Source organism: Odontesthes bonariensis, chromosome 8 (genome assembly GCF_027942865.1).
Source record: "Odontesthes bonariensis isolate fOdoBon6 chromosome 8, fOdoBon6.hap1, whole genome shotgun sequence".
Lineage (NCBI taxonomy): Eukaryota > Metazoa > Chordata > Actinopteri > Atheriniformes > Atherinopsidae > Odontesthes > Odontesthes bonariensis.
The window spans coordinates 5,024,672-5,040,736 of record NC_134513.1 but is presented as its reverse complement, the minus strand read 5'-3'; positions in this window follow the sequence as shown (position 1 = coordinate 5,040,736).

The following is a 16,065-nucleotide window of genomic DNA, read 5'->3' as shown; positions in this document are numbered from 1 at the left end:
AAGTTGTAAAATATCGGCTGCAGTTGTGTTTGCTAGTCTTGTTTTCTTGGAATCATATATAACGTGTGTAATAGGGCTAGGCACAATAAGTTTCTTTTTACTTCAGCCTAGAACCTTTTGGTCATTACATAATCAAAGAAATCGATTCATGTTTATATTTTGTTATGTATTATAATGACCAAATAAAATTACCTTACCCTTAAAGGTGGGGTATGAGATGTTTTCTGGAGCATTTTTTCAATCATATTGTCTGAAAACCTCCTCACGACCCCATTGCACCCACTAAAATAGAATGTTTGGTAAAAAAAATGATCTTTTAGTCCATTGTAGAGGGTGTAGCAAGAGGAAATGTCTGACCAATAGAAGTAATGATGAGAGTTACTTCTATTGGATTCTGACACGCCAATCAACCGTCAGCCCCCCTCCCCCCTCCCCCCTCCCCCCTGCGCGTTCACAGACTCGTGATTCGTTCATGTGTTTTGAAGGCGTGGTTTCGAGGGGTGGGCTGAAGGGAGAGGCAAGGTTGTGTATTTTCAAAAATATAGCCTGCAGGAACTGTTTTTCCAAGATCTCATACCCCACCTTTAATGAGGAGAAATGTATGTGTTGTATTTTATTTGGGAAGTAAAAGTAAAAACAACAACGTAAGAGCTAGTTGTAAGTTTTGAAAATGTTTTAAATTGTTATTTATAATGAAACTAAAATTTAGTTTTGTGGTATCGGGTACAAAACCAGTAAGAGTAAGCCAAGCCGTGTTTGGAGCTGTTTAAGGACGGAATTGTGTTAAAGACAGCGGACACCATTTTCAGTGGTTAAAGTGATAGTTCGGAGTAGATTCACCCTAGGGTCATTTGAACCGTGATATCCAGCCAAGTAGCCCACCCGAAGTTTTTTCGATATTGGCTGAACATCAGCTGAGTTACTGAGTTATCCCGAATAGCTTAGTACAAGCGCTAATGGAACCTGGCAGTATCTCCAAAATTACCACACTAAAATCACATGCCATGACACCAAACTTCTACAGTAGTACAAATATGGTCTGTACTCACAAAACGATGCATTTGGAAGTTTGTACATAGTCCAGGAGTTTATTATTATCAACACAAGCCTGATAGCTTCTCTGCTGCTAAAGCTGCGTCGACGTCACTTCCTTGATCTGGGAGCTTCAATGTAAGATGAGGGTTGATCTGCTACTGTAGACAACAAAGCAAGGCTGCTCAATTTCTTCATTGATAAAACAAATTCACAACTCTACAACATAAAAAATCATGTAGAATATAGCATATACTTTGTCTACAGTAGTAGATCAACCCTCATCTTATTTTGAAGCTCCCAGATCAAGGAAGTGACGTCGACGCAGCTTTGTATGGTATGAGCCCAGATCGTTTCCAGGTCAGCAAATCCTTATATTCTCCAGAAAATTCACTCATCTTCATGAGGTACGGTTCCAGCCCAACATATTTACTCACTAATTGTTTGTATCGTATTCTAGAAACTGGCTTTAAATCTCTACAATACGGACTCTCTGGAACGGTTTCCTCCATAGACGTAGTCGCCATATTTACTTCCTGACAACCATCTGAAAACCGCGCCCCCTTAATACCGCGTGACTGAAACCAAGCTATTCTGATATTCCAAGGATCTGTAAGTACTTCTCTTGAGGATTCAAATGAGCTCCAACATGCGCGCCAACACCATGGTACCATAACTGAGTTTTGCAAACCCCGGGTATTATTTTATTTTTGTGACTCAAAGGGTCAATGTCCATTTTTTTGTGTGTTTAATAAACATTTCATGTGTTGCAATTGGAGTTGAAATGTTTATCTGTTAAATGTGGTTATGGTAGGGCTATGGTGTGTTAAATGTATGCATGGGAGTTTGTAAGCTCATACAACAAGATAGCTGATTTTATAGCTAACCAGGCCTCTCTGCAGCCTAGGCAGAGTTGTATCCTTTAGGTAAAGTAGACGCGTAGCAAATTTCATATTTAGTAGACTCCCTTCAACTCACCTCCCATGCTTAAAGTGTAACAGGTGTAAAGGGGTATTTCATGACAACTCTCACAAATTAGAGTTGAGTGGGAGGGCTACACATCCTTTCTGAAATAAAACAACAAACAATAAAAACCTTTTCCCAGGAAAAGTTCCTTAAAATATGGTCATTAATAAACCTGCTAAACTCCATCAGAAACCTTCGTGTGAAAGGGGCGGAGCCAAAATAGATGCGTCACAGTTTCTGGAAGGCCATCACAGAAACTGCAATTAGTATTTATGTTTCTTTTAAATTTGATTTAAATTAGCAGGGTAAATTTTATGGAGAATTTTAAATGACACTTTTTCTCACTAAAACAATGCATTTCAGACCAAAGCACGATCCTTTCTCACACCTAAAGGACGTGAGGGTTAAACTGCAAATGTTTGTCATCCAGGTTACATCCGGATGTCTCACCGCTCATGCGTGCAGATTAATGTAGTTTATCGTTTCATCGGGAGTTGGTGCTTATTAATTTTTTAACGTTTTGATGTCAGCAAATTCAAAATTTATTTATATTTTCTAAATGCAATGAAGTTGGTCAGTGAAGACGATGTAATAGATTTCTTTTTATACTTACACTGGAAGTAAAAAGTTTAAATTGGTTGATAAATTAAACGTGTTTGTTTTCAGCTGGTGGATTACTCTTTGGTCCATATTCCCCGTTTCTTTTGGAACACGATGCAGCAGATTAACCATTTCTCCTCTCAATCATTTCTTGATTCTTCTCCCTGAGTCACACTCACACCAGATATGTGAGCAAAGGAGACATGAGGAGTGAGGAGCTTAGGTAATTGGCATTCAGTAAAGTGAGACATCCTTGCTCCGGAGACCTAATGGTCAGCAATGCTGGAAAAGATGCAGCGTGTCACAGTTGCTGACCTGATCTGTCTATGCATACGTGGTCTTGGCTGCTCCACCAACACTCCTCACCTGTCTTTCCTCCAGGTTCATTCGAGGAAATGCAACGTCCCTCCAGAAGTTTCTTTGAAATGATTTCCAAGTTATAAGCAGGAAAGGCGAAGTGGTGACACAAAATGGAAAAGTAGAAGCTGCCGGAGTGTAAAACCTTATGCCTCAGTGTAAAACCACTGGGCCACAAGTTTGGATCCCATCACTCTTTGCTGTGAGATTGCTTTGTTGCACATTAGATTAGCTAAGGCCTATTTTAGTTGAAATTGCAGCAATAAAACATTGTTTTATTCTTCTCTTTTCCCATCTTTCTCACAGTCCTGCAGCGCTTTTATTTCTTTCCTCTTTTTTTTTCCTTTTTCTCTCACTGATGGATTAAAGTCTTCAAATTTACTGTATTTGATCTGTCGAATAAACTGGAATAATCAGCATGCCTGAAACCAGACAAAGCCCCGAAGAGTTTAAGCTCACGACCTTTGAAGCTCAGAGGTTAAGTTGCTTGAACTAGGATTTCTAAAAGCCAGTTTTTGATCAATCTGAAAACCTTTGTAGCAGCTCCATAAATTGAAATTCAAAGTCACACACACACACATATATATATATAGCTCTACAGAATATCTTACTAGTTTATCATGGCCTCAATCTGTTTTTCAACCTGGTTTCCAAGCTGAGATCCAATGGTTTGCAAATTCTTTCAACCCTGCATTCAATTGAAATGACTCCAGAAACACCGTATTATTGTGAGAAATGTTTAATTTGAAAATATAATTAATTTGATGGCAGCGATGCATCTTATGCAAACTATGGAAGGGTCTAATAGTTGAGTGTGAGATGGAAGAAGTGGGCTCTGCATAAAAACCAAGTCATAAATTATGCTGAGGAACTCTGTGTAGAGTTTTAACGTCACAAAGTTTGGAAAAAAGCCTAGAAGTGCTGCTACTTTCTCCGGGTTGGAGCTCAGACGCAGAGTCTTGGAGGTATCATCAGACTTGTTTTAAGTGCACGGATCAGAAGTCGGCATTCGTGATGGTGTGGGGGTGTGTTGGAGCACTTAGCACAGATAACTGAACAGTTGTATACTTCTTTTAGAGCCATACAGTCATGACTTTGAAACCCACATGCTTTCCTGCAATGGGCGGTACGGACTTCAAGCATTGATGCCTTTGGCGTTTGAGACAAAAGGCTCAAATTTATTCCAACACTGAAACTTTGATGGTCTCCAGCTGTGTCGGCTCATTGTACCTGGGATGATGTGTGTTTCTGGTTGAAATACTGATGTGAGTTGGGCTTTTTAATCGACATGATGTAGCCAAAGCACAGTTTAATTAGGCATAATATTATCTTTAAAGCTTTGTGATATCCAACTTTCACTGGAAGCCCTCCCTTCGCTGTCTCTGCCTGAAGTCTTTTTAAAGAAAGCCGTGATACAGAGCTGTCTTATTTTGAGTAACTAAAAAGGATAATTTGTGTTTTTTATCGAGAAGCCTTTGATTTACTTTGTGCAACCCTACAGTTACATTTAAATGGATGCCAGAGCTGTCAGGCAATAGTTGAGTGTCAAAGAAATTAAAGTATATTTGTGTAAATGTATAAATACAATGATGGTGTGGATCAAAATTATAAAGACACAGTCACATTAACATTTATTCTTTAAAGCATGGAGCCTTTATTGGAAGCTGAGCCTTTTCAGTTTGTCTGTGGAGTCTAAAAAAAGCATTTCAAAGCCCTTTTTAAATGATTTTCACTACTTCTAAAACTTTAAACTCGCTCTTTGTGCCTTTTTGAGACCCTTTTTTTTCCTTATCTCATGATCATATGCCGCTTTCTGTTGCAGTGACTCATCCTCCAAAGGTCAGCAGATGGCGACCCTTTTTACTGAGGTTCTCGGTCCTCGCGGTTCTTCAGTCAACGCAGCAGGACCGCAGAGCGGCTGCATCAAGACGTGCATCAGGCCAGCGATGTTAAAAGGTACTCTTCTGGCCTTATCTAACCTCTGGCTGTCACCCGTTCTCATTCTCCATGGGGTGTGTATTAAATTAAATGTTAGGCGCTCTGTCTCCCGTCTCTTGGGTGATCGCCTTAGTTCTGCCTGGCTACTTCAGCTGTAAAGAGGTCTCTCCTGCTTCTCCTACACACATGAATAAACATAAGGTCAGGTGAGATTTTGAAGCTCTGTCCCTATTACGTCCTCTGCTGTAGAGTTACAAACCATCTCGGGGTTTGGAAGTAGTGACAGTGAGAGGCGGCCATAAAGCCAAAATAAAAGTAAGAGCCTAGTTTCTGCAAACTTTTAATTTGACACTTTTGTTTTCGTCTTTCCTCAAATTGTAAATTCTGGATGCAGAGCTCGTATAAGTGATTCCATGAGAAGGATGATACACTGCTGGAGCATGCATGGTTTGATTCCTCCAGGAGAAAGACTTGACTGGGCTATTACCGCTTCAGCTCGACAGCACCGAATTGTACTTTTGTTCTGCCAGCGAAGCTCTGAGGGGGTTTCTCACAGTGAATTCCTATTGATTTTTCTGGTCATGTCATCAAATTGTATGTGGCTTGAATTGTGGATACTGTTTTCTCATCTGCTCTCTGAGGTTTCTCTCTTCAATTAGTTTTATTTTTTTTTCATCCTACTTGGATGGAGCAAAACTAAAAGAAGGCAGAGTGAAAGCAGCGGAGAAAATGCAAGCGAACATAATTTGCAGACTCATTTGTTCCGTGTAGTTCCAGGAGACTGTTCATTCGCTGCCATTTTTAATTTTGTTTCCACCACTGTAAGCAGAAGACGACACATTTCATGTTGTCAGTTAGACGTTGCAATTTAGAAGATGCAGTAATGTGTATAAAGATGAGCTGACTAAGCTGTGAGGAGTACATCTTATATGCATACTTGCTGTTGTTGGCTAGTTTCAGTTAATAGCATTTGTTCCAAATGATTTCTACTGACTTCATTGTTCACGTCTACTTTGGGTTTTGTGATATTCTGTTATGACTAAGCCCTTATTGTGTTAAAAATGCCTACCATGTTGCGTACATACAGCAAAGTGTCCCAGAGATTGTGTGAAATGAGCATTGCACAAAACTGTGCTTCCAATTTTACATCTTCCCCCAAAAGCATCAACAAGCTTCTCCTTCTGTTTTGGTTGCCAGGGAGATGAGTCCCAGATGGTGATGATGGAAAAAGAATTAAAGAATTTAGTTGCAAAGGAAACTTATCAGTGGATTAAGAAGCAAAGATTGTTAAGCAATCAAACAAGATTTGTTGTTTGTATAATTCTCATTGTAACCCAAACCATCAGGCACTCATTCTCTGAAAGAGGACTTTATGCCGCCATGTGAAAAAAAAGGTACACCCTCAGATTTTCAAATATCGGGACAAAACAAATGATCTGCTCCTTCTGAGGTTGTAAACTTTGGTAATACAACCTCGGATAAACGGCAAATGATAAATGACATATTACAGCGTGACATTATCTATTATTATTATTAGTCTGAAAAAGAAAAGAATGGAGGTGTTGCTGTGGTCCAATCGGATTTCAGATCCTCAACCTGATCGAAATGCTGTGGCAGGACCTAAAAGGGGAAGTTTTTTTTTTTTAAACCTGGACCTTATTTCTGCAGCAGCGAGCGTCATTGACGTCATCCCAGTAGAAACGTGTGTAGAAACCATATATGTATTATATTAACTGGATAACGGACTACAAAATGGCCGCCGTTGATTTCAATGGAGTTGCTCACCTGGCGCATTCGCCGAAAAAGTTTCTGACTTTACTTCCTCGTTATGCGGCCCATAGAGCATGCGCAGTAGAGTCACCCCCCATGATGCTTTGGGGCCTCCCATCATGCCCCGGGGCGATGAGGACGTGCACAGCTGTGACGTCACGCTGGGAAAAGAGACTTTTCTGGGGCTTTTCTGGGCGTTACAAAACTTTTTGATGGATAAAAAGTCCACGCTTTTTGGGCCACAGGGGATTTTTTTTTTTGTTGCAATACCACGAGTGGCCACTGGGAAAAATCTGCGTGCCAGCTGAGAAGCGGCGCCATATCCATTTATAATACATCCATGGTAGAAGGCCCCAATAAACCCCCTGATAGCCCCCAATAACAACAACACAGCAGCTCTGAGCTAACAGTGCAATAGTATGTGTTCATTCATTCATTGGTCTTAAAGTATTGAAATAAAGACAGATAATGCCTTACTTAGAGGCTGTATTGTCTGTGCCCTGTTCGCTCCCGTTATATGGATATACGCGGATTTCTAGTGACCTAAATATCTTCCGAAGGATGCCGACTTTCACCAAACTGTTATCGATGAGTAGATGAACGTATTTTATGCCAGAAATAAAATGGGTTAAAAAAAAAAAAAAAAAAAACTTCCTCTTTAAGGGAGCAGTAAACCTCACTGGACTGCAGCAACACTGTAAAGAAGAGGGGGCCCAAGTTGCTCCACGACGATGTTGGATTGATCGAATGTTTTGCTAAGAAACAATGACTTCAAGTTCTAGAAGTGATTTTAATCATGAAGTCTTATTGGTTTTTAAACACAATGCTTCTGTAATTAGGCTCAGTTTTATATCAGCAGGGACGCTGTGTGGTGTCATTCATTGCTGCTCATCTGAAGTTTTGTTCGCCAACTTTTTAGACCGTAACTTAACTTAACCGTTAACTTTCTTTGTCACATCAGTGTATGTGTTAAAGCATCGATAACGACTTTACACCCCGGTAGGTCTGGTATCCAGTATATAATATGCACATAACGCGTCAAATTTCTCTCTCTCGCGCTGTGTGATAGAGCCATCTGTGAATGTGCCGCCGTCTTAATTATCCTCTCATCACCCTAAATCATTCAGAGGTGTGCGAAAGCCAACTTTAGCACACAGAGCATCAGAAAGCTATTCTCCCTGGCCTGGTGTCACTCTGTTTATTCTCAGTGCACCTTTTTGGGAATCTCTCCAATTTCTGCGCTTCAAAAGATGTCTGAATATGTGAAAACTAAATATGCAGTTCTTGTTTTTAGTTAATACCTTATTTTTTATACATTTCACTCGGTTTAGCCATCTAATGGTTCACTGGCGTCTACATAGTGTCATACTTTCTCAAAGAATAAAAAACGTGCAGTTTGTTAGTGAAATTATTCCTTTTTTTTTTTTTTGTAAGGATGCATGTCACGTTGGCAAGATGTTTTAGTCTGACAAACTGCATCATCAGCAGGCGGTGCGTAGTTGTTGACACAACAGTGGTGCCAGTGAAGCCAGCTGTAATCAAGAGTGTTTAATGTGAAAGAACCAGAGGCAGTTCCAGCAATTAAAGCTACTTATATCATAAACTCTTATGAACACATCAGCTCAGCAAAGTGAATGTTTAGACAAAACAAATTGTATTTTTCCTGAACATACCTTGAATCATTATGTCTTAAGCATGGGAGTTGCACTCTTGTTGCCGGTGGCATGGTTTTTACCTTGCATGAGCCCACGGTAGAGCCATTTTTGTGGCTTTGTGAGTCCACCAATTAGTAATTATGGCACCTCAGACATGACACACGTTTGGGTTGAATACTACACTGGGTGTTCTTTCAAGGTGTCATGGGAAGGACAAATGTCCATGTTCCACTGCCTCAATATTCAGTACTGGGACCCCTCTCGTTGCATTGGTGGCTCCCCATGTCGCTGCTATGCAGATGATGCACAACTGTTTTCCTCATTCACACCGGATGACCTCACTTTTAGCCTGAATCTCAGCTTGTCTTTGTGAAATAATTAAATGGATGAAGCAAAACTTCCTTTTATCTGAATCCTCAAACACTAATTCAACACAATATCCACAAAGATCACCTCCACAACTGTCTCAAAGGATGCTAGATACCAGAATGGTTGTTCATGTCCAACCATACTGCGTTAGTCTTTTAGTCAAGTCTCTTTGCACTTCACTAAATAAGAAAAAATCAGACTCAGTGTGTTGCACATCCTCTGGTGCACGCCATGTTTCTCTTGGCTCATCTGCTGCAATGCTGTTATAGCAGGCTTCCCAGCATTACCGGTGAAATCCCTTCAGATTATCCAGAACTCAGTGGCACGTCTGATGTTTGACCAACCAGAAAAGACATGTCACTCCATGACTCGTTGAATTCCACTTGCTACTCATGGCCAAATAAAATTCAGGTCTCTGATGCTTGCCTACAGAATCGGCGCCCAGTTGTTTAAACTCAAACGGGCTTATGCAGCCTTTCAATATCGTTGTCTGATGCTGTTATCTCATGCACAATCGGTCTCAGTTCAGACTACTCCATTCTCAGTTAGAAGTCACTCAGATAAAGGCTAAATTACTAAGTTTAATGGCTTAAATTACACATTATGGATGGTATTATTTACCAACCGCATGCATTTAATGGAGAGCATAATGATCCTCTTTGCGTATCCTACAGGCATTAAAAAAAAACTGGAGAAACAAATCATGAAAGAAAACTTGTTTCCCTCCTTCATAAAGCAGAAAGATCTATGGAGAAATGCCGGCTGTGACATCAAAACTGGATAAGCTCTGGCTCACAAACAGATGCCTACTCTTAAATTCTAAATGAGCAGCTGCCTCACGCTCCACCACTGCGCCTATCACCGTGTGCACCATGTCTAAGCTCTGCCAATGTTTAAAATATTCACCACATTGTAGTGTTACTTGCAGGACTTGCAGCTGGGAGCCATCACACACTTGGAGCATCTCAGGCCTTCCTCAGACCTGGTGTTAATATGCATCCGGGGTGAGCTGATCCCAAGTGGACTTTTCTAAGTCCTTGTATATACTTTACACCTTGGATTGCAAATGCGTCCTCGCATGCATCTTAAGTAAACGTTTGTAATCGGTTCTTAGTTTCCTGCTCTTTGTGGGAATAAATGTGCGACCTACTTCAGTCAGCTGAGCAGCAAACGGGACATTAAGTCGAAAGCATTCAGTGACCTCAGTGACACATTTCAATAAATGTATGTATTTAACTGATGATATGAGAGAAGAAAGCTCCGCCAACACACCTCTGCTGCCTTAAGACACACTAACCAGAGTTTTTAAACTCTTTAGCTTTCATTCTGAGCAACTCTGAGGGGAAAAAAGCTGAAAGCACGCAACAACAATAACTTTACAGCCTCTATCATATCCATGGGTTGTGTTTACCTTGCAATACATAATATATTCCTACAGAGGCCTCTATGTTCCATGTTGAGTTCTATGATGCATAGAAATGCCCTAAATGTTCGGGCCAAAGCCCCTATAAGGCGACTCCTTTTTACATCTTTAATTCTAAACAAAACAAGGAAGGAAACTTTCTGATAATAACAGCTTGAATTTATATAGTGGCTTTCAGGGAACCAAAGGTCGCTTTACAAGGGTTGAGTGAACAGCTAATTGATTAAAGGCCACAGTGAAAAGGTTGGTCTTAAGGGCAGATTTAAAAGCGTCTGGAGTTGGGGCGTGACGGATAACTGGAGGGCGAGAGTTCCAGAGGGTGGGGGGCCGCCACGCTGAAGGCTCTGTCCCCGAAGGTGTGCAGGCAGGTACCGACGGAGAAGAAGTTTTAATTCAGTGTTGTGAAAATGTGGTCCCAAGCATCCCAAACCACCTGTTGGCATGGCTTCAGCGTCGGGATCTGAGTGCATACACGCCTATATTTAGTTCTGTCAACTTATAACTGGATCAGCATATAATTACATGTGTGATACGGGAACTAAAGACACACTTAATTACTGTGAATTTAACGATACTGTCTTCTCTCCACTTAACAGCTTGTTATATATTGAGCTGTTGCATGGTGTCTGGCTGATATTCAAATCTCTTTGCTTTGCTCCTCTGTGCTTACATGAACTGACGCAGCCAAGTTCTCCATGAAGTGCTCTCACTGGCATATCTTTGTTGCATCTAATGCACATCCATCTGACTGTGACTCTTATTTCGGTTTTGCTTCTTGCCATTGCTTTTCCCAGCTGTGTCCTTTCAGTCGATGGCTTTACACCTGTGCTCTATGAATATAGCCTACCCTCCTTTATGTAGTCGTGTTTCCTTTGCGCCTCCTCACATTGTCTTTGTACTATGTTTCCAAGCTCTCTTGCTCTTCTTTTGTTGCGCTGAATCCATAGTTTTTGTCATTGTTGTCGTTTATTGGTAGCTACTTCCTGGTTTGTTTCAGGGCTTTGGACGGTTCTGTTTGACCCCTAACCTTTCAGGGTTAAAAGTCTTGTTTTTAGCTGCAGCTTACTTGAATTTAAAGCTACAAAACTTGAGTCATGGGGTTAGAATCGGACGTATCGCAGATGAGGTGAAATGAACAATCTGTGGGATTTTGAGCTGTGGAAAAAAAAAAAGGGCATGATATCACCTTTCCACCGATAGGTCATCTGTTATTTTACTGTGTAAATAACATGGCTTTGTGCTTATTTGCCCACCATGCTAAAGATCTTTTTGTTTAGTCTCTGCCCTTTGCCATTCCTCAGTGCACCGTTTCACTCAGCCATTAACATTCAGCTGACCTTATTCCAGATCATTCCTTGGTTCAAAAGTTCACGTGAAGAGACGCCTGCGTACCAAGCATTGCTTCTCTTCCCAGTCTGCCGTCTCTCCCTCTGTGGGCTATCGGGGCTTCATTGGAAGCTTGGCTCTAATCTGCCGACTCGGGGGTGTGTTTCCTGCGTTGGGGCTGTGGCCCAATCCATCTGTCTTCATCAGTGAGCCGGGGCGGCTGTTGGCTTGGGCCAGCAGGACCCCGCTAAGCACCAGCTGCTAGCTGCCTTTTACACTGATTCCCACCAAGAGGGACATATTTACAGTACAGCGAGCTTCCCAGTAAGACTGGAGGACCTTTCAGCTCTTTATGCCTGGCTGTTTACGTATACTTTTGTCTGATTCTTCCACCTCTACAACCTGCATCCCTGCACTCTTTATCTTATCCGTCTTCACATTGACGCGCAGAAACAGTGGTGTGGATGAACACGAGCATATTGTTTGCCGAGGCATATGAAAAGGCTTGACAGTTTATGATGGATAGTGTAGTTTTGAGTTTATTAATGTCACTTATTTGCTTAGACTGCCGAGGATTTCTCCGTCTCTCTCAATTCTTTTGCCTCTGCTGTTCCATCGACACAAAATAATTGCAGTTTTCATTCCAGCCATTATCACTGTTGCCATGGCTTCACTGTAAGACAGTTAAGCTTATTCATCTTTCTTCCTCCTGCGCCTGCCTGTCGCGGTCTTAGCATGCACTTTCTTTGTTGTTCTGTCCCTTTTGTCCCTCCAAAGGCCTTCACAATACGAGGCATTAGTTGTGTTTTGTTGTTGCTTCTTTAGTAATGTCTTGCTGGGAATAAATAATTTTCTTTCTCTGTCAGGTAGAATGGAAATGCCTGAACTTTCTTCAGTTTTGCAGCTGTTTGCAAACATTCAGCGACGAGTGGATACAGTAAAATGTAAAAAAAACAAATGCCATATGACTCACTGATTTTAATCTTCTGTTTATGGATCTGAATCAAGAAGTATTTCTCGAGTTGAAATAAAACTTTGGCTTCCTGTGCTCGGTGTCAGTAATGGAGATCGGTGAGTCCTTGGAATGGATCAGAGTAACTGAATTTAGTTGAAGGGATGCTACTTAGTATCACCCTAAGCCAATTACCCTCCATATAAACACCAGCATGGCCTTAAGCTGCCGTCCAATAAGGCCAGAGGCTATGAAGACTGGTTTGAAGAAGCTCTGTGGCCACGAGGCCTTCCTATGGAAATCAATTAGATCTAAATGGCAACGAGATTAGCGCACCACTGATCTGATGCTTTGTGGTTAGGTGGAAAAGATGGTCAAACCTTTTTCTGTATCAGCTTCCCAGAAGGATAGTCGTGTGTCAGAATGATCACTTAGTGGAAATGGAACTGGACAGCGTGCTGGCAGACTCTGAGCCGTGTATAGAAGTGTAATGAATGCTGGAAATGAATGTGCAAACAAAAACTAAATCTTTTGTGTAATTACACTGATATTTCACTCTTCCTGTACCTGATGCTCATGGAGGTTGTGTGTGTGTGTGTGTGTAGCATCAGCCATCGGCTGCACGCCTCCCCTTGACAAATTAAATGTTCTTTTATGTACCGCTCTGCTCTTGATGTTTTCAACAGCAAGGGATGGAGGTAATGCACTCAAACATTGGCAGTCGCGCCACAATAAAACATAATGTGAGACAGTTTGAGGGGTCCAATTGTTACTGATAGTACAATGACATCTCTTGGCAGGCCCATAAAAGAAAGCGCCCTGTCTTCCATTTGGAGCCGTGCTGGTGCTGTGGGGAAGTGAAATGATCCCCTGGAGCTGGCTGCACTGGCAGCTCAGGTGTGTGTGTGCAGCAGCTCCATGTGATCGAAGTGTTCTCCTGATTGTTTGCATGTGCGTGCGCTCGCTTCTGACAAATGGAAGTGGGCGTGTACGTCTGTATTTGTGTGTGACAACTAACTGCTGCTTTATAGCGCCCGTGAGGCTCTTCTGGTATTTCATGGCCGAGTCTCTGTTTATGCTTCAGAGACATTAATTGTACTTCAGTGCATGTGACAAATCTTGTGAATATATGCATGGCTCAGTGAAGAGCCTATTTATCTATGATTTATTTTGTCCTCTGGACAAGTTGAGTGCTTTTTTAAATTCATTTTGGTCTCACGTGTTAACGCAGAGTCGCAGGTGCATCAAAGGGAATTCGCAGGGGGAAAAGTAGTCTCTGCAACCATCTGAGCAGGTTCTGCAACATGCGCAGCAGGGCGAGGTGGCATCATATGGGAATAGTCTGCCTTGAAGAGAACAAAAGATGCTTTCTTCCCCGGGTCTCTTTTTCTCACACACACACACATGAGAAGGCACATCAGCTTCTGCACAGTCCACCTGCGTTACTCAGGGCTGGTGTGACAGGAATCAGCAGAGGCTAATTGTGTTGCTTCTAACCTGACAAAGAATTTGCATGAGCCTCAACACGCTGCATAATTTGCAGAGCTCTTGGTTTTTATTTTCTTGTATTTCTTTTGTTGTTTTGGGGCAATTGCATGCAATCGGAGTCAAATCTGTCACTTCGCCTGCTTCTTTTCTTTCATTGTTAGACCCATTTCAGACGTTTCTTGGTTGAAGTCTGCTTTTATTTTTTATTTTTCGCTCCCTACCTACGTTGAAACGCAGCAGTAACACCGCCTTCTTGTAGCATGTTACTCAGTTTTTCATCATTTTCTCATAATCTTACTTTTCTCTCTCTTAGGGATTATACTTGAACCATAAGCATGTGTTCCATCCTAACTGTGTCAAACTCCTAAGATATGCAGTAAACACTGGCATCAGAATACGGAATAGAATACTGCCATATGTGCTGTGCAAGGGACAAACACGCATGTTTCTCTGCAGAGATGCTAACCTTTAAAATGTTAATTGCTGTGCTCAGTGCTTAATCATGGGAGCAAACCGACCTCCTAAATATAAATGCGCTTGTTCAGATAGAACAAGGCTGATTTATATTGCATGGGGATGACATTAAAGGCAGCTTCTCACAGCTTTCTTACACAAATATCTTTTGGACATTGCCAAGGCAATGAGCTAAAAGCTGTTCTGGAGGGAGTATGTTGTGTGCAAAGCATGGGGATACAAAGAAAGAAGGAACCAAAGCAAGAATTTGGTACTTTTTTTTTTTAAAGCCCTCTTTTCTTTCGCTCTGATTTTCTACATTTTTACTCCTCCACTTCTCTAAACCAACTCAATCCTGCTTAAAAAGCTCACATCAGTGCCCGCCCACCAACCCCTTTCTCCCCACCGCTCTTCCGGCAGTTGATTTATTATGCCCGTTAGTGAGCGAGGGCATCATAGCGCCGCTAAGAGCAACACGCTGTTTGCAGGGCCCCAGCAGTGCCTTTGTCTACCAGCCACGTTGCTACCAGCAGGCATTTAGATGCTTGTTGCCATTTCCGCTCTCAAATTTAATTGCGGCAGAGAAATGAAAGCCATATCGTACCACTCCCCATGCGGAGTGCAAAAATTAAGATTTCCCTTCTTTTATTCACAACCTGTCTCATCTCTGACTCTCTCGTTTTTTTTTTTCATAAGGCCTGCGAGCAATTTAGAGGTAAAAATAGGATGGAATTCGTCTTTGTATCGAGATCATGTGGTGAGCAGTTAGCATCGCAGTGTGCCAGATATCACTGTGGGCAGAGTGATTTTCAGGTACCACTGCATGTATTTAAACCCCACTTGTGTGATGATTTGTGATACTTTCTTGCATTTGATGCAAAAGAAAGACAAAATGACAAAACATTAGAAATAAATGACATATAAATAATACATTTTTCTGATGTTTTGGAGTATTTTGCAGGAACAGAAATCTTTAAAGAATGAAACGGTTATTTGCATCAAAAGGGCCTGATTACTTTGAAACCAAGCGTCCTGTCATGTTTCCCTCTCTTTGCTGGTAAAAGGGACGGATAAACGGCGCTCCTCACAATAAAATCCAAGAATGAGTTATTCCATTCTTCTCTGCCCCATTCACTGCACAAAATCAGCCATCAAGTTGATTTTACTCTGTAATTAGGTCTTAAATGCCTTTTTAAAAGCTCCCAGTGCAGCATGATTATTTCAGCCTGTTTCAAACTGACATCTTGTTGCTCGTGCTTTGAGAAATTTTAGCAGATAAGTGGCTGTATTCAGGCTCCAGGCAGGGCCCCAGCACACCATCAAAAGCAGCTTGTTTGCTCTTTTCAGGACACAGAACAGAAGAGGCTCTTTTTAAAACCAAATCAATTATTGAACCCACTGTAGTAAACTGTAAGGCAGATTTTGAAAAGATAAAAAAAAAAAATTGCAGGTCATTTGATGGAAATGTTGAAAAAAAAAAAAAAAAAAAAGTCGTAAGAATTGATAGCGGAGTGAGTTTGATTTGTACAGAGTAGAAAACCTTCATGGACTTTAAATTGGTTTCTGGTGATGGATGACCGTTTTAATGTAGTTTCTGGGCAAATATGCTGCCAGTGCAGCTGTTGTGGAGCTAGTTACCATCAATGTCATAAGCAAAGTCTGCAGCAATCGGTTTACCTCTAGGACACCATTTCTTTAACGTCAACAATAAATTAATACATTAAAGCCCAAAAACA